The following is an 18,987-nucleotide window of genomic DNA, read 5'->3' on the forward strand; positions in this document are numbered from 1 at the left end:
AAGGTCTGGAAAAAAATTTAGTCAAAATAACTATTTTTGTCTTTTACAGTCTTAAAAAGCCGGTTTTAGACGATAACTGCATTTGGTAACCAATGGCCTGAAAAAATGTTTTTGGTCAAAATGACTCTATTTTGGTCTCCAAGTGTCTAAAAAGCCTTTTTTAGTCAAAATAACTTTATTTGATCACCAAAGGTGTGAAAAAACTTTTAGTCAAAATGACTGTATTTTTGTCTTTTAAAGTCTTAAAACGCTTGTATTAGACACGATAACTGCATTTGCTCTCCAATGGCCTGAAATGTTATTTTTTGGTCAAAATGACTCTGTTTTGGTCTCCAAGTATGAAAAAAGCCTTTTATAGTTAAAATAGCTGCATTTGGTCACCAAAGGTCTGAAAATTGTTTTTTGTCTAAATGACTGTATTTTTGTCTTTTACAGTCTTAAAAAGCCGGTTTTAGACAAGAAATCTGCATTTTGTCTCCAATGGCCCGAAAAAATGTTTTGGGTCAAAATGACTGTATTTTGATAACTGCATTTGATCTCTAATGGCCTGAAAATATTTTTTCAGTATTTTGGACTCCAATTGTCTAAAAAGCCTTTTTTGGTCAAAATAACTGCATTTGGTCACCAAAGGTCTGAAAAAAATTTAGTCAAAATGACTATTTTTGTCTTTTAGATTCTTAAAAAAGTCGGTTTAGACAAGATAACTGCATTTTGTCTTCAATGGCCTGAAAAACCGTGGGTCACAATGACTGTATTTTGGTCTTTAAGTGTCTAAAAAGCCTTTTTTTTAGTCAAAAGAACTGCATTTGGTCACCAAAGGTCTGAAAATTTTTTTTAAGTCAAAATGACTGTATTTTTGTCTTTTAGAGTCTTAGACACGATAACTGCATTTGCTCTCCAATGGCCTGAAATTTTATTTTTTGGTCAAAATGACTCTGTTTTGGTCTCCAAGTATGAAAAAAGCCTTTTATAGTCAAAATAGCTGCATTTGGTCACCAAAGGTCTGAAAATTGTTTTTTGTCTAAATGACTGTATTTTTGTCTTTTACAGTCTTAAAAAGCCGGTTTTAGACAAGAAATCTGCATTTTGTCTCCAATGGATTGAAAAAATGTTTTGGGTCAAAATGACTGTATTTTGGTCTCTCTATATTTTTTAGTCAAAATAACTGCATTTGGTCACCAAAGGTCTGAAAAAAAAATTTTAAGTCAAAATTAATGTATTTTTGTCTTTTAGTCTTAAAAAGCCGGTTTTAGACAAGATAACTGCATTTGGTCTCCAATGGCCTGAAAAAAATTTTTTAGTCAAAATGACTGTATTTTGGTCTCCAATTGTCTAAAAAGCCTTTTTTCGTCAAAATAACTGCATTTGGTCACCAAAGGTCTGGAAAAAATTTAGTCAAAATAACTGTATTTTTGTCTTTTACAGTCTTAAAAAGCCGGTTTTAGACGATAACTGCATTTGGTAACAAATGGCCTGAAAAATTTTTTTTGGTCAAAATGACTCTATTTTGGTCTCCAAGTGTCTAAAAAGCCTTTTTTCAGTCAAAATAACTTTATTTGATCACCAGAGGTGTGAAAAAACTTTTAGTCAAAATGACTGTATTTATGTCTTTTAAAGTCTTAAAACGCTTGTATTAGACACGATAACTGCATTTGCTCTCCAATGGCCTGAAATTTTATTTTTTGGTCAAAATGACTCTGTTTTGGTCTCCAAGTATGAAAAAAGCCTTTTATAGTCAAAATAGCTGCATTTGGTCACCAAAGGTCTGAAAATTGTTTTTTTGTCTAAATGACTGTATTTTTGTCTTTTACAGTCTCAAAAAGCCGGTTTTAGACAAGAAATCTACATTTTGTCTCCAATGGCCTGAAAAAATGTTTTGGGTCAAAATGACTGTATTTTGGTCTCTCTATATTTTTTAGTCAAAATAACTGCATTTGGTCACCAAAGGTCTGAAAAAATTTTTTAAGTCAAAATGACTATTTTTGTCTTTTATTCTTAAAAAGCCAGTTTTAGACAAGATAACTGCATTTGGTCTCTAATGGCCTGAAAATATTTTTTCAGTATTTTGGTCTCCAATTGTCTAAAAAGCCTTTTTTAGTCAAAATAACTGCATTTTGGTCACCAAAGGTCTGAAAAAAAAATTTAGTCAAAATGACTATTTTTGTCTTTTAGATTCTTATAAAGCCGGTTTAGACAAAATAACTGCATTTTGTCTTCAATGGCCTGAAAGAACTATTTGGGTCAAAATGACTGTATTTTGTTCTTCAAGTGTCTAAAAAGCCTTTTTTAGTCAAAATAACTGCATTTGGTCACCAAAGGTCTGAAATTTTTTTTAAGTCAAAATTACTGTATTTTTGTCTTTTAGTCTTAAAAAGCCGGTTTTAGACAAGATAACTGCATTTGGTCTCCAATGGCCTGAAACATTTTTTGGGGTCAAAATGACTGTATTTTGGTCTCCAATTGTCTAAAAAGCCTTTTTTAGTCAAAATAACTGCATTTGGTCACCAAAGGTCTGGAAAAAAATTTAGTCAAAATAACTATTTTTGTCTTTTACAGTCTTAAAAAGCCGGTTTTAGACGATAACTGCATTTGGTAACCAATGGCCTGAAAAAATGTTTTTGGTCAAAATGACTCTATTTTGGTCTTCAAGTGTCTAAAAAGCCTTTTTTTTAGTCAAAAGAACTGCATTTGGTCACCAAAGGTCTGAATTTTTTTTTTTAAGTCAAAATGACTGTATTTTTGTCTTTTAGTCTTAAAAAGCCGGTTTTAGACAAGATAACTGCATGTGGTCTCCAATGGCCTACAAAACTATGTGGGTCACAATGACTGCATTTTGGTCTTTAAGTGTCTAAAAATCCTTTTTTAGTCAAAAGAACTGCATTTGGTCACCAAAAGTCTGAAAACATTTTTTAGTCAAAATGACTGTATTTTTGTCTTTTAGAGTCTTAAAAAGCCGATTTTGGACAAGATAACTGCATTTGGTCTCCAATGGCCTACAAAACTATGTGGGTCACAATGACTGTATTTTGGTCTTCAAGTGTCTAAAAATCCTTTTTTAGTCAAAAGAACTGCATTTTGTTCACCAAAGGTCTGAAAACATTTTTTAGTCAAAATGACTGAATTTTTGTTTTTTAGAGTCTTATAAAGACGGTTTTAGGCAAGATAACTGCAGTTTGTCTCCAATGGCCTGAAAAAACTTTTTGGGTAAAATGACTGTATTTTGCTCTCCAAGTGTCTAAAAAGCCTTTTTTAGTCAAAAGAACTGCATTTGGTCACCAAAGGTCGGAAATCATTTTTTAGTCAAAATGACTGTATTTTTGGCTTTTAGAGTCTTAAAAAGCCGGTTTTAGACAAGATAACTGCATTTGGTCTCCAATGGCCTGAAAAAATATTTGGGGTCAAAATGACTGTATTTTGGTCTCCAATTGTTTAAAAAGCCCTTTTAGTCAAAATAACTGCATTTGGTCACCAAAGGTCTGAAAAAAAATTTAGTCAAAATGAATATTTTTGTCTTTTAGATTCTTATAAAGCCGGTTTAGACAAAATAACTGCATTTTGTCTTCAATGGCCTGAAAAAACTATTTGGGTCAAAATGACTGTATTTTGTTCTTCAAGTGTCTAAAAAGCCTTTTTTAGTCAAAATAACTGCATTTGGTCACCAAAGGTCTGAAATTGTTTTTTAAGTCAAAATTACTGTATTTTTGTCTTTTAGTCTTAAAAAGCCGGTTTTAGACAAGATAACTGCATTTGGTCTCCAATGGCCTGAAACATTTTTTGGGGTCAAAATGACTGTATTTTGGTCTCCAATTGTCTAAAAAGCCTTTTTTAGTCAAAATAACTGCATTTGGTCACCAAAGGTCTGGAAAAAAATTTAGTCAAAATAACTATTTTTGTCTTTTACAGTCTTAAAAAGCCGGTTTTAGACGATAACTGCATTTGGTAACCAATGGCCTGAAAAAATGTTTTTGGTCAAAATGACTCTATTTTGGTCTCCAAGTGTCTAAAAAGCCTTTTTTAGTCAAAATAACTTTATTTGATCACCAAAGGTGTGAAAAAACTTTTAGTCAAAATGACTGTATTTTTGTCTTTTAAAGTCTTAAAACGCTTGTATTAGACACGATAACTGCATTTGCTCTCCAATGGCCTGAAATGTTATTTTTTGGTCAAAATGACTCTGTTTTGGTCTCCAAGTATGAAAAAAGCCTTTTATAGTCAAAATAGCTGCATTTGGTCACCAAAGGTCTGAAAATTGTTTTTTGTCTAAATGACTGTATTTTTGTCTTTTACAGTCTTAAAAAGCCGGTTTTAGACAAGAAATCTGCATTTTGTCTCCAATGGCCCGAAAAAATGTTTTGGGTCAAAATGACTGTATTTTGATAACTGCATTTGATCTCTAATGGCCTGAAAATATTTTTTCAGTATTTTGGACTCCAATTGTCTAAAAAGCCTTTTTTGGTCAAAATAACTGCATTTGGTCACCAAAGGTCTGAAAAAAATTTAGTCAAAATGACTATTTTTGTCTTTTAGATTCTTAAAAAAGTCAGTTTAGACAAGATAACTGCATTTTGTCTTCAATGGCCTGAAAAACCGTGGGTCACAATGACTGTATTTTGGTCTTTAAGTGTCTAAAAAGCCTTTTTTTTAGTCAAAAGAACTGCATTTGGTCACCAAAGGTCTGAAAAAATTTTTTAAGTCAAAATGACTGTATTTTTGTCTTTTAGTCTTAAAAAGCCGGTTTTAGACAAGATAACTGCATGTGGTCTCCAATGGTCTACAAAACTATGTGGGTCACAATGACTGTATTTTGGTCTTCAAGTGTCTAAAAAGCCTTTTTTAGTCAAAAGAACTGCATTTGGTCACCAAAGGTCTGAAAACTTTTTTTAGTCAAAATGACTGTATTTTTGTCTTTTAGAGTCTTAGACACGATAACTGCATTTGCTCTCCAATGGCCTGAAATTTTATTTTTTGGTCAAAATGACTCTGTTTTGGTCTCCAAGTATGAAAAAAGCCTTTTATAGTCAAAATAGCTGCATTTGGTCACCAAAGGTCTGAAAATTGTTTTTTTGTCTAAATGACTGTATTTTTGTCTTTTACAGTCTTAAAAAGCCGGTTTTAGACAAGAAATCTACATTTTGTCTCCAATGGCCTGAAAAAATGTTTTGGGTCAAAATGACTGTATTTTGGTCTCTCTATATTTTTTAGTCAAAATAACTGCATTTGGTCACCAAAGGTCTGAAAAAATTTTTTAAGTCAAAATGACTATTTTTGTCTTTTAGTCTTAAAAAGCCAGTTTTAGACAAGATAACTGCATTTGGTCTCTAATGGCCTGAAAATATTTTTTCTCCAATTGTCTAAAAAGCCTTTTTTAGTCAAAATAACTGCATTTTGGTCACCAAAGGTCTGAAAAAAAATTTAGTCAAAATGACTATTTTTGTCTTTTAGATTCTTATAAAGCCGGTTTAGACAAAATAACTGCATTTTGTCTTCAATGGCCTGAAAGAACTATTTGGGTCAAAATGACTGTATTTTGTTCTTCAAGTGTCTAAAAAGCCTTTTTTAGTCAAAATAACTGCATTTGGTCACCAAAGGTCTGAAATTTTTTTTAAGTCAAAATTACTGTATTTTTGTCTTAAAAAGCCGGTTTTAGACAAGATAACTGCATTTGGTCTCCAATGGCCTGAAACATTTTTTGGGGTCAAAATGACTGTATTTTGGTCTCCAATTGTCTAAAAAGCCTTTTTTAGTCAAAATAACTGCATTTGGTCACCAAAGGTCTGGAAAAAAATTTAGTCAAAATAACTATTTTTGTCTTTTACAGTCTTAAAAAGCCGGTTTTAGACGATAACTGCATTTGGTAACCAATGGCCTGAAAAAATGTTTTTGGTCAAAATGACTCTATTTTGGTCTTCAAGTGTCTAAAAAGCCTTTTTTTTTTAGTCAAAAGAACTGCATTTGGTCACCAAAGGTCTGAAATTTTTTTTTTTAAGTCAAAATGACTGTATTTTTGTCTTTTAGTCTTAAAAAGCCGGTTTTAGACAAGATAACTGCATGTGGTCTCCAATGGCCTACAAAACTATGTGGGTCACAATGACTGCATTTTGGTCTTCAAGTGTCTAAAAATCCTTTTTTAGTCAAAAGAACTGCATTTGGTCACCAAAGGTCTGAAAACATTTTTTAGTCAAAATGACTGAATTTTTGTTTTTTAGAGTCTTATAAAGACGGTTTTAGGCAAGATAACTGCAGTTTGTCTCCAATGGCCTGAAAAAACTTTTTGGGTAAAATGACTGTATTTTGGTCTCCAAGTGTCTAAAAAGCCTTTTTTAGTCAAAAGAACTGCATTTGGTCACCAAAGGTCGGAAATCATTTTTTAGTCAAAATGACTGTATTTTTGGCTTTTAGAGTCTTAAAAAGCCGGTTTTAGACAAGATAACTGCATTTGGTCTCCAATGGCCTGAAAAAATATTTGGGGTCAAAATGACTGTATTTTGGTCTCCAATTGTTTAAAAAGCCCTTTTAGTCAAAATAACTGCATTTGGTCACCAAAGGTCTGAAAAAAAAATTAGTCAAAATGAATATAGTTTGTCTTTTAGATTCTTATAAAGCCGGTTTAGACAAAATAACTGCATTTTGTCTTCAATGGCCTGAAAAAACTATTTGGGTCAAAATGACTGTATTTTGTTCTTCAAGTGTCTAAAAAGCCTTTTTTAGTCAAAATAACTGCATTTGGTCACCAAAGGTCTGAAATTTTTTTTAAGTCAAAATTACTGTATTTTTGTCTTTTAGTCTTAAAAAGCCGGTTTTAGACAAGATAACTGCATTTGGTCTCCAATGGCCTGAAACATTTTTTGGGGTCAAAATGACTGTATTTTGGTCTCCAATTGTCTAAAAAGCCTTTTTTAGTCAAAATAACTGCATTTGGTCACCAAAGGTCTGGAAAAAAATTTAGTCAAAATAACTATTTTTGTCTTTTACAGTCTTAAAAAGCCGGTTTTAGACGATAACTGCATTTGGTAACCAATGGCCTGAAAAAATGTTTTTGGTCAAAATGACTCTATTTTGGTCTCCAAGTGTCTAAAAAGCCTTTTTTAGTCAAAATAACTTTATTTGATCACCAAAGGTGTGAAAAAACTTTTAGTCAAAATGACTGTATTTTTGTCTTTTAAAGTCTTAAAACGCTTGTATTAGACACGATAACTGCATTTGCTCTCCAATGGCCTGAAATGTTATTTTTTGGTCAAAATGACTCTGTTTTGGTCTCCAAGTATGAAAAAAGCCTTTTATAGTCAAAATAGCTGCATTTGGTCACCAAAGGTCTGAAAATTGTTTTTTGTCTAAATGACTGTATTTTTGTCTTTTACAGTCTTAAAAAGCCGGTTTTAGACAAGAAATCTGCATTTTGTCTCCAATGGCCCGAAAAAATGTTTTGGGTCAAAATGACTGTATTTTGATAACTGCATTTGATCTCTAATGGCCTGAAAATATTTTTTCAGTATTTTGGACTCCAATTGTCTAAAAAGCCTTTTTTGGTCAAAATAACTGCATTTGGTCACCAAAGGTCTGAAAAAAATTTAGTCAAAATGACTATTTTTGTCTTTTAGATTCTTAAAAAAGTTGGTTTAGACAAGATAACTGCATTTTGTCTTCAATGGCCTGAAAAACCGTGGGTCACAATGACTGTATTTTGGTCTTTAAGTGTCTAAAAAGCCTTTTTTTTAGTCAAAAGAACTGCATTTGGTCACCAAAGGTCTGAAAATTTTTTTTAAGTCAAAATGACTGTATTTTTGTCTTTTAGTCTTAAAAAGCCGGTTTTAGACAAGATAACTGCATGTGGTCTCCAATGGTCTACAAAACTATGTGGGTCACAATGACTGTATTTTGGTCTTCAAGTGTCTAAAAAGCCTTTTTTAGTCAAAAGAACTGCATTTGGTCACCAAAGGTCTGAAAACTTTTTTTAGTCAAAATGACTGTATTTTTGTCTTTTAGAGTCTTAGACACGATAACTGCATTTGCTCTCCAATGGCCTGAAATTTAATTTTTTGGTCAAAATGACTCTGTTTTGGTCTCCAAGTATGAAAAAAAGCCTTTTATAGTCAAAATAGCTGCATTTGGTCACCAAAGGTCTGAAAATTGTTTTTTGTCTAAATGACTGTATTTTTGTCTTTTACAGTCTTAAAAAGCCGGTTTTAGACAAGAAATCTGCATTTTGTCTCCAATGGCCTGAAAAAATGTTTTGGGTCAAAATGACTGTATTTTGGTCTCTCTATATTTTTTAGTCAAAATAACTGCATTTGGTCACCAAAGGTCTGAAAAAAAAATTTTAAGTCAAAATTAATGTATTTTTGTCTTTTAGTCTTAAAAAGCCGGTTTTAGACAAGATAACTGCATTTGGTCTCCAATGGCCTGAAAAAAAATTTTTAGTCAAAATGACTGTATTTTGGTCTCCAATTGTCTAAAAAGCCTTTTTTCGTCAAAATAACTGCATTTGGTCACCAAAGGTCTGGAAAAAATTTAGTCAAAATAACTGTATTTTTGTCTTTTACAGTCTTAAAAAGCCGGTTTTAGACGATAACTGCATTTGGTAACAAATGGCCTGAAAAATTTTTTTTGGTCAAAATGACTGTATTTTGGTCTCCAATTGTCTAAAAAAGCCTTTTTTAGTCAAAATAACTGCATTTGGTCACCAAAGGTCTGGAAAAAAATTTAGTCAAAATAACTATTTTTGTCTTTTACAGTCTTAAAAAGCCGGTTTTAGACGATAACTGCATTTGGTAACCAATGGCCTGAAAAAATGTTTTTGGTCAAAATGACTCTATTTTGGTCTCCAAGTGTCTAAAAAGCCTTTTTTAGTCAAAATAACTTTATTTGATCACCAAAGGTGTGAAAAAACTTTTAGTCAAAATGACTGTATTTTTGTCTTTTAAAGTCTTAAAACGCTTGTATTAGACACGATAACTGCATTTGCTCTCCAATGGCCTGAAATGTTATTTTTTGGTCAAAATGACTCTGTTTTGGTCTCCAAGTATGAAAAAAGCCTTTTATAGTCAAAATAGCTGCATTTGGTCACCAAAGGTCTGAAAATTGTTTTTTGTCTAAATGACTGTATTTTTGTCTTTTACAGTCTTAAAAAGCCGGTTTTAGACAAGAAATCTGCATTTTGTCTCCAATGGCCCGAAAAAATGTTTTGGGTCAAAATGACTGTATTTTGATAACTGCATTTGATCTCTAATGGCCTGAAAATATTTTTTCAGTATTTTGGACTCCAATTGTCTAAAAAGCCTTTTTTGGTCAAAATAACTGCATTTGGTCACCAAAGGTCTGAAAAAAATTTAGTCAAAATGACTATTTTTGTCTTTTAGATTCTTAAAAAAGTCGGTTTAGACAAGATAACTGCATTTTGTCTTCAATGGCCTGAAAAACCATGGGTCACAATGACTGTATTTTGGTCTTTAAGTGTCTAAAAAGCCTTTTTTTTAGTCAAAAGAACTGCATTTGGTCACCAAAGGTCTGAAATTTTTTTTTAAGTCAAAATGACTGTATTTTTGTCTTTTAGTCTTAAAAAGCCGGTTTTAGACAAGATAACTGCATGTGGTCTCCAATGGTCTACAAAACTATGTGGGTCACAATGACTGTATTTTGGTCTTCAAGTGTCTAAAAAGCCTTTTTTAGTCAAAAGAACTGCATTTGGTCACCAAAGGTCTGAAAACTTTTTTTAGTCAAAATGACTTTATTTTTGTCTTTTAGAGTCTTAGACACGATAACTGCATTTGCTCTCCAATGGCCTGAAATTTTATTTTTTGGTCAAAATGACTCTGTTTTGGTCTCCAAGTATGAAAAAAGCCTTTTATAGTCAAAATAGCTGCATTTGGTCACCAAAGGTCTGAAAATTGTTTTTTGTCTAAATGACTGTATTTTTGTCTTTTACAGTCTTAAAAAGCCGGTTTTAGACAAGAAATCTGCATTTTGTCTCCAATGGCCTGAAAAAATGTTTTGGGTCAAAATGACTGTATTTTGGTCTCTCTATATTTTTTAGTCAAAATAACTGCATTTGGTCACCAAAGGTCTGAAAAAAAAATTTTAAGTCAAAATTAATGTATTTTTGTCTTTTAGTCTTAAAAAGCCGGTTTTAGACAAGATAACTGCATTTGGTCTCCAATGGCCTGAAAAAAATTTTTTAGTCAAAATGACTGTATTTTGGTCTCCAATTGTCTAAAAAGCCTTTTTTCGTCAAAATAACTGCATTTGGTCACCAAAGGTCTGGAAAAAATTTAGTCAAAATAACTGTATTTTTGTCTTTTACAGTCTTAAAAAGCCGGTTTTAGACGATAACTGCATTTGGTAACAAATGGCCTGAAAAATTTTTTTGGTCAAAATGACTCTATTTTGGTCTCCAAGTGTCTAAAAAGCCTTTTTTTAGTCAAAATAACTTTATTTGATCACCAAAGGTGTGAAAAAACTTTTAGTCAAAATGACTGTATTTATGTCTTTTAAAGTCTTAAAACGCTTGTATTAGACACGATAACTGCATTTGCTCTCCAATGGCCTGAAATTTTATTTTTTGGTCAAAATGACTCTGTTTTGGTCTCCAAGTATGAAAAAAGCCTTTTATAGTCAAAATAGCTGCATTTGGTCACCAAAGGTCTGAAAATTGTTTTTTTGTCTAAATGACTGTATTTTTGTCTTTTACAGTCTTAAAAAGCCGGTTTTAGACAAGAAATCTGCATTTTGTCTCCAATGGCCTGAAAAAATGTTTTGGGTCAAAATGACTGTATTTTGGTCTCTCTATATTTTTTAGTCAAAATAACTGCATTTGGTCACCAAAGGTCTGAAAAAAAATTTAGTCAAAATGACTATTTTTGTCTTTTAGATTCTTATAAAGCCGGTTTAGACAAAATAACTGCATTTTGTCTTCAATGGCCTGAAAGAACTATTTGGGTCAAAATGACTGTATTTTGTTCTTCAAGTGTCTAAAAAGCCTTTTTTAGTCAAAATAACTGCATTTGGTCACCAAAGGTCTGAAATTTTTTTTAAGGCAAAATTACTGTATTTTTGTCTTTTAGTCTTAAAAAGCCGGTTTTAGACAAGATAACTGCATTTGGTCTCCAATGGCCTGAAACATTTTTTGGGGTCAAAATGACTGTATTTTGGTCTCCAATTGTCTAAAAAGCCTTTTTTAGTCAAAATAACTGCATTTGGTCACCAAAGGTCTGGAAAAAAATTTAGTCAAAATAACTATTTTTGTCTTTTACAGTCTTAAAAAGCCGGTTTTAGACGATAACTGCATTTGGTAACCAATGGCCTGAAAAAATGTTTTTGGTCAAAATGACTCTATTTTGGTCTCCAAGTGTCTAAAAAGCCTTTTATAGTCAAAATAGCTGCATTTGGTCACCAAAGGTCTGAAAATTGTTTTTTGTCTAAATGACTGTATTTTTGTCTTTTACAGTCTTAAAAAGCCGGTTTTAGACAAGAAATCTGCATTTTGTCTCCAATGGCCTGAAAAAATGTTTTGGGTCAAAATGACTGTATTTTGGTCTGTCTATATTTTTTAGTCAAAATAACTGCATTTGGTCACCAAAGGTCTGAAAAAAAATTTTTAAGTCAAAATTAATGTATTTTTGTCTTTTAGTCTTAAAAAGCCGGTTTTAGACAAGATAACTGCATTTGGTCTCCAATGGCCTGAAAAAATTTTTTTAGTCAAAATGACTGTATTTTGGTCTCCAATAGTGTTGAGCGAACACGGACTGTATTATTCGTGTTCGTACCGAATAATTGGATTTTTTGTACCCGAACACGGACACGGACACTTTACTGTATGTTCGGGTAAAAATCCGTGTTCGGTCGTTTTATTTCCGGGTTTTGCATGCTTTGGCGCTCTTTTCATGGCGGGCTTTCAACAGCCAATCAACAATCGTTTAACTGGTGTGCCTTAAGCCATCCCAGCCATGCCTGCAAATGTCTCAGTAGCTGTGATTGGCCGTCTGAAGCATGTGACCAAGTCTTTATAAGTTCCAGGCAGCCGCAGCGGCGTCATTATGCTGCTTAGATTCAGGGACAGAGCACACATCAACGTGCTGGCTGCTGATTAGGGAAAGATAGGCAGGAAAAAACCATTTGTGTCCGGATAGAATTGAGGGACAGGTCGGAGTGTTTAGGCAGGGCGAGTTGTAGGCATTTTAGGGATAGAGTCTGCTGAATTATAGGGTCAGTGTCTTCTACAAACTACAATCGATATTGCTGTGTGGGGGGTGGGGTCTGCACTCAATCCTGATCTACGATCTCTTCTCAATCCTGTTAGGGACAGAGTCTGCTGAATTTTAGGGAAACTGTGTTCTACAAACTACAATCGATATTGCTGTGTGGTGTGGGATTGGAGATAGGCAGGTGTCAGTGATCCACATCCATTTTTCTGTGTGTGAGCTGCAGTGAACACAATCTTTTTGGGCTGCAGTGAACACAATCTTTTTGGGCTGCAGTGAACACAATCTTTTTGGGCTGCAGTGAACACAATCTTTTTGGGCTGCAGTGAACACAATCTTTTTGGGGTGCAGTGAACAAAATCTTTTTGGGGTGCAGTGAACACAATCCTTTTTGGTGTGCAGTGAACACAATCTTTGTGGGGTGCAGTGAACAAAATCCTTTGTGGGGTGCAGTGAACACAATCTTTTTGGGGTGCAGTGAACAAAATCCTTTTTGGGGTGCAGTGAACAACATCCTTTTTGGGGTGCAGTGAACACAATCTTTTTGGGGTGCAGTGAACAAAATCCTTTGTGGGGTGCAGTGAACACAATCTTTTTGGGGTGCAGTGAACACAATCTTTTTGGGGTGGAGTGAACAACATCCTTTTTGGGGTGCAGTGAACAAAATCCTTTTTGGGGTGCAGTGAACAAAATCATTTTTGGGGTGCAGTGAACACAATCTTTTTGGGGTGCAGTGAACACAATCTTTGTGGGGTGCAGTGAACACAATCTTTTTGGGGTGGAGTGAACAACATCCTTTTTGGGGTGCAGTGAACAACATCCTTTTTGGGGTGCAGTGAACACAATCTTTTTGGGGTGCAGTGAACACAATCTTTGTGGGGTACAGTGAACAGAATCTTTGTGGGGTGCAGTGAACACAATCTTTGGGGGGTACAGTGAACACAATCTTTGTGAGGTGCAGTGAACACAATCTTTGTGGGGTGCAGTGAACACAATCATTGTGGGGTGCAGTGAACTCAATCTTTGTGGGGTACAGTGAACACAATCTCATACTTCTGAAGGTTTGAGGGTGCTGCCTGTTCCATACTCCCCCTACTCCTCATCTAGCCTTTTAGGGGTACAAACAATAGTAATTGGGGCCTAGTGTGGTTGTGTACGTGTGATATACATACACTTTTTTGGGATCATATTTTCTATTCCGCTATTTAATCAAAAACCTTTGGGGATCAGTTAAATTGGGGGATAGTCTGTGTTGGTACGTGTGAGAGAGATCCACCTTTCCAAGTTGTTGGGGTTCATCTCATACTTCTGAAGGTTTGAGGGTGCTGCCTGTTCCATACTCCCCCTACTCCTAGCCTTTTAGGGGTACAAACAATAGTAATTGGGGCCTAGTGTGGTTGTGTACGTGTGATATACATACACTTTTTTGGGATCATATTTTCTATTCCGCTATTTAATCAAAAACCTTTGGGGATCAGTTAAATTGGGGGATAGTCTGTGTTGGTACGTGTGAGAGAGATCCACCTTTCCAAGTTGTTGGGGTTCATCTCATACTTCTGAAGGTTTGAGGGTGCTGCCTGTTCCATACTCCCCCTACTCCTAGCCTTTTAGGGGTACAAACAATAGTAATTGGGGCCTAGTGTGGTTGTGTACGTGTGATATACATACACTTTTTTGGGATCATATTTTCTATTCCGCTATTTAATCAAAAACCTTTGGGGATCAGTTAAATTGGGGGATAGTCTGTGTTGGTACGTGTGAGAGAGATCCACCTTTCCAAGTTGTTGGGGTTCATCTCATACTTCTGAAGGTTTGAGGGTGCTGCCTGTTCCATACCCCCCCTACTCCTCATCTAGCCTTTTAGGGGTACAAACAATAGTAATTGGGGCCTAGTGTGGTTGTGTACGTGCGAGATACATACACTTTTTTTGATCATATTTCCTATTCCGCTATTCAATAAAAACCTTTGAGGATCAATTGAATTGCGGGATAGTCTGTGTCGGTACGTGTGAGAGAGATCCACCTTTCCAAGTTGTTGGGGTTCATCTCATACTTCTGAAGGTTTGAGGGTGCTGCCTGTTCCATACCCCCCCTACTCCTCATCTAGCCTTTTAGGGGTACAAACAATAGTAATTGGGGCCTAGTGTGGTTGTGTACGTGCGAGATACATACACTTTTTTTGATCATATTTCCTATTCCGCTATTCAATAAAAACCTTTGAGGATCAATTGAATTGCGGGATAGTCTGTGTCGGTACGTGTGAGAGAGATCCACCTTTCCAAGTTGTTGGGGTTCATCTCATACTTCTGAAGGTTTGAGGGTGCTGCCTGTTCCATACTCCCCCTACTCCTAGCCTTTTAGGGGTACAAACAATAGTAATTGGGGCCTAGTGTGGTTGTGTACGTGTGATATACATACACTTTTTTGGGATCATATTTTCTATTCCGCTATTTAATCAAAAACCTTTGGGGATCAGTTAAATTGGGGGATAGTCTGTGTTGGTACGTGTGAGAGAGATCCACCTTTCCAAGTTGTTGGGGTTCATCTCATACTTCTGAAGGTTTGAGGGTGCTGCCTGTTCCATACCCCCCCTACTCCTCATCTAGCCTTTTAGGGGTACAAACAATAGTAATTGGGGCCTAGTGTGGTTGTGTACGTGCGAGATACATACACTTTTTTTGATCATATTTCCTATTCCGCTATTCAATAAAAACCTTTGAGGATCAATTGAATTGCGGGATAGTCTGTGTCGGTACGTGTGAGAGAGATCCACCTTTCCAAGTTGTTGGGGTTCATCTCATACTTCTGAAGGTTTGAGGGTGCTGCCTGTTCCATACTCCCCCTACTCCTCATCTAGCCTTTTAGGGGTACAAACAATAGTAATTGGGGCCTAGTGTGGTTGTGTACGTGTGATATACATACACTTTTTTTGGATCATATTTTCTATTCCGCTATTCAATAAAAACCTTTCTAGGGCAAGATCTTAAATTACAGAAATATGAGGAGACCGTCAAATAAGGGCCGTGGCCTGGGTCGTGGTGCTGCTGGTAGAGCTCCTGTTGCAAGGAGAGGACATGGTCGATCTGTGCCAGCTACACGCACAAGTGAAACACCTTCCTCAAGTGTGAGTAGGCGACAGAACCTGCATCAGTATTTGGTAGGGCATCAAACGCCCCTAGAAGTGATGAGGCCAGAACAAGTTGAGGCGATAGTAGATTGGTTTGCTGCTGACAGTGCCTCCAGTTCCTTCACATTGTCTCCCACCCAGTCTACTGCAGAAAGGTCAGAGTTGGCACCTGCAGCCAATGTCCAACCGTCTTTCACCTCACCCCCTTGCAAATCAGGCCAGCAGTCTGAGCCCCAAGCCATACAGCAGTCTCTTATTCTTTTTGAGGACTCTGTCAGCAGGGTTTCCCAGGGCCATCCACCTAGCCCTGCCCCAGAAGTGGAAGAGATTGAGTGCAGCGATGCCCAACCACTTATTTCTCAAGATGAGTACATGCAAGGATCATCGCAGCACGTCTCCGATGATGACGAAACGCAGGTGCCAACTGCTGCGGCGTTCAGCATTGTGGAGACCGACAAGGAGGGCAGGGGTGAAGACTGGGTGGAAGATGATGTGGAGGACGATGAGGTCCTCGACCCCACATGGAATGAACGTCATGCAGGTGACCTGAGTAGTTTGGAGGAAGAGGCGGTGGTCGCACAGAGCCACCAGCACAGCAGAAGAGGGAGCAGGGTGCAGAAGCGGAGCGGCCGTGCCCTAGACACTACGCCCGCTGCTGCCCAACGCAGCAAGGGAACGAGCGCACCAAAGTCAGCTCAAAGGAGTTCTCTAGCGTGGAAGTTCTTTAGAAAATGTGCTGATGACAGGACACGAGTGGTTTGCACCCTGTGCAATCAGAGCTTGAAGCGAGGCATGAACCTTCTCAACCTGAGCACAACCTGCATGATCAGGCATCTAAGTGCAAAGCACGAGCTGCAGTGGAGTACACACCTTTAAAACCAAGAAACGTCTCTGGCTCATCCTGCTTCCTCTTCTGCTGCAGTCTCGGCCGCTCCAGCCACATCTGTAGTGATACCGGCACCTGCCACCCCGCAAACAGACGATCTGTCAGCAACACCACCACCTGGGTCACCAACAACCATCTCCACAATGTCCCGTGGAAGCGTTCAGCTTTCCATCTCCCAAACACTTGAGAGGAAGAGGAAGTACCCCCCTACCCACCCGCGATCCCTGGCCCTGAATGCCAGCATTTCAAAATTATTGGCCTTTGAAATGCTGTCATTCCGTCTGGTGGAGACGCACAGTTTTAAAAACCTTATGTCGGTGGCTGTCCCACAGTACGTCGTGCCCAGCCGCCACTACTTTTCCAGGCAAGCCATCCCTTCCCTGCACAACCAAGTGGGGGAAAATATCAGGTGTGCACTGCGCAACGCCATCTGTGCCAAGGTCCACCTAACTACGGATACGTGGACCAGTAAGCACGGTCAGGGGCGTTATATCTCCCTAACGGCACACTGGGTAAATGCAGTGGCGGATGGGCCTGAGGCGGATAGCAATTTGGCGCATGTCCTTCCACCACCGAGGATTGCAGGGCGCTTCAGTTTGCCTCCTGTTCGTAACTCCTCCTACTCCGCTTCCTCATCCTCTACCGCCTCCTCATCCGGACAGCGTAACACCTTCACCACCAACTTCAGCACGGCCAGGGGTAAACGACAGCAGGCAGTTTTACAACTTGCCTGTTTGGGGGACAAACCACACACCGCGCAGGAGTTGTGGAGGAGCATGGAACAGCAGACAAATGAGTGGTTGCTGCCAGCGAGCCTCAAGCCCGGCCTGGTGGTGTGTGATAACGGGCGAAATCTCATAGCAGCTCTGGGCCTAGCCGGTTTGACGCACATCCCTTGCCTGGCGCATGTGCTGAATTTGGTGGTGCAGAGGTTCCTTAAAAACTACCCCGATATGTCAGAGCTGCTGCAGAAAGTGCGGGCCGTTTGTGCGCACTTTCGGCGTTCTCACCCTGCTGCTGCTCGCCTGGCAGCGCTGCAGCGTAACTTCGGCCTTCCCGCTCACCGCCTCATATGTGACGTGCCCACAAGGTGGAACTCCACCTTGCACATGCTGGAAAGACTGTGCGAGCAGCAGCAGGCCATAGTGGAGTTTCAGCTGCAGCACGCACGCGTGAGTCGCTCTGCGGAACAGCACCACTTCACCACCAATAACTGGGCCTCCATGCGAGACCTGTGTGCCTTGTTGCGCTGTTTTGAGTACTCCACCAACATGGCCAGTGGCAATGACGCCGTTCTCAGCTTAACTATCCCACTTCTATGCCTCCTTGAAAAAACAATTCGGGCGATGATGGAAGAGGATGTGGCACAGGATGAGGAGGAGGAGGAGGATGAAGAGGTAACATTTCCAAGGCTTTCAGGGCAGTCATTCGCAAGGGGCTCCGAGGGTGGGTTCCTGCACACGCAAACGCCAGGGATGCAATTGTCCAGCAGGGGCACAGTTCTGGAGGATGAGGAGGAGGAGGAGCTGGAGGAGGAGATGGAACCATGTTCACAGCAGGGTGGCACCCAGGCCAGCTCATGGCCATCACTGGTGCGTGGCTGGGGGGATACAGAGGACACGGACGATACACCTCCCACAGAGGACAGCCTTTCGTCGCCTCTGGGCAGCCTGGCACACATGAGCGATTACATGCTGCAGTGTCTCCACAACGACCGCCGAGTTGCCCACATTCTAACTTGTGCTGATTACTGGGTGGCCACGCTGCTGGATCCCCGTTACAAGGACAACGTACCGTCCTTAATTCACTCACTGGAGCGCGATCGCAAGATGCGCGAGTACAAGCGCACGCTGGTAGACGCCATGCTGCTGGCATTCCCATCTGACAGCGGGGCCACAGTGGAAGCACAAGGCAGAGGAGGAGGAGGAGGAGGTCGCCAACGCAACCAGGGCACCGCCAGCACCTCAGAAGGCAGGGTTAGCATGGCCGAAATGTGGAAAAGCTTTGTCAGCACGCCACAACAAACAGCAGCACCAGCAGCTCAGATGGAACGTCTTAGCAGGAGGCAGCATTTTACCAACATGGTGGAGCAGTATGTGTGCACACGCCTACATGTAGTGAATGACGGGTCTGCCCCCTTCAACTTCTGGGTCTCCAAATTGGGCACATGGCCTGAGCTTGCCCTTTACGCCTTGGAGGTGCTGGCGTGCCCTGCAGCCAGTGTATTATCTGAACGGGTATTTAGCACGGCTGGGGGCGTTATAACAGACAAGCGCAGCCGCCTGTCCAGAGACAATGTGGACAAGCTCACGTTCATTAAAATGAACCAGGCATGGATCCCACGGGACTTTTCCGTACCTTATGCAGAATAGCAATGGATACCGACCTTACCCACCCATTGTTCCATTTTTGCTCTTTCTCACTCTTTTGGGGTGTACCCTCATTTAAAATTTTTGAAAAGAAGCAGTGTTGGCTACCTCGTCCTCCTCCTCAGGGCCAGATTAATGTAGGGGCTATTGGAGCTGCAGCTCCAGGCCCCTACCTTTTATATAGGCCCCGGGTTGGCCATATTCACTGTTACCGCTCTTCTGTCACTTGTAAACACAGAAGTCTGGCTTCTATGCTCGCTTCCCCAGGCAGCACCCTCAGAACCTCCCCACACAGCGTGAAGGCCGGACAAGGAGGGACAGTTGGCGATGCATGGATGTGTTTATGGGCTTCAGAGACAGCATCCCATGTTGAATTAGGCATGCATGGCTGCACCCTTCCTCCTCTGGGTG

The sequence above is a fragment of the Pelophylax lessonae genome (assembly GCF_965119305.1).
Source record: "Pelophylax lessonae genome assembly, chromosome: 8".
In the NCBI taxonomy this organism is placed as follows: domain Eukaryota; kingdom Metazoa; phylum Chordata; class Amphibia; order Anura; family Ranidae; genus Pelophylax; species Pelophylax lessonae.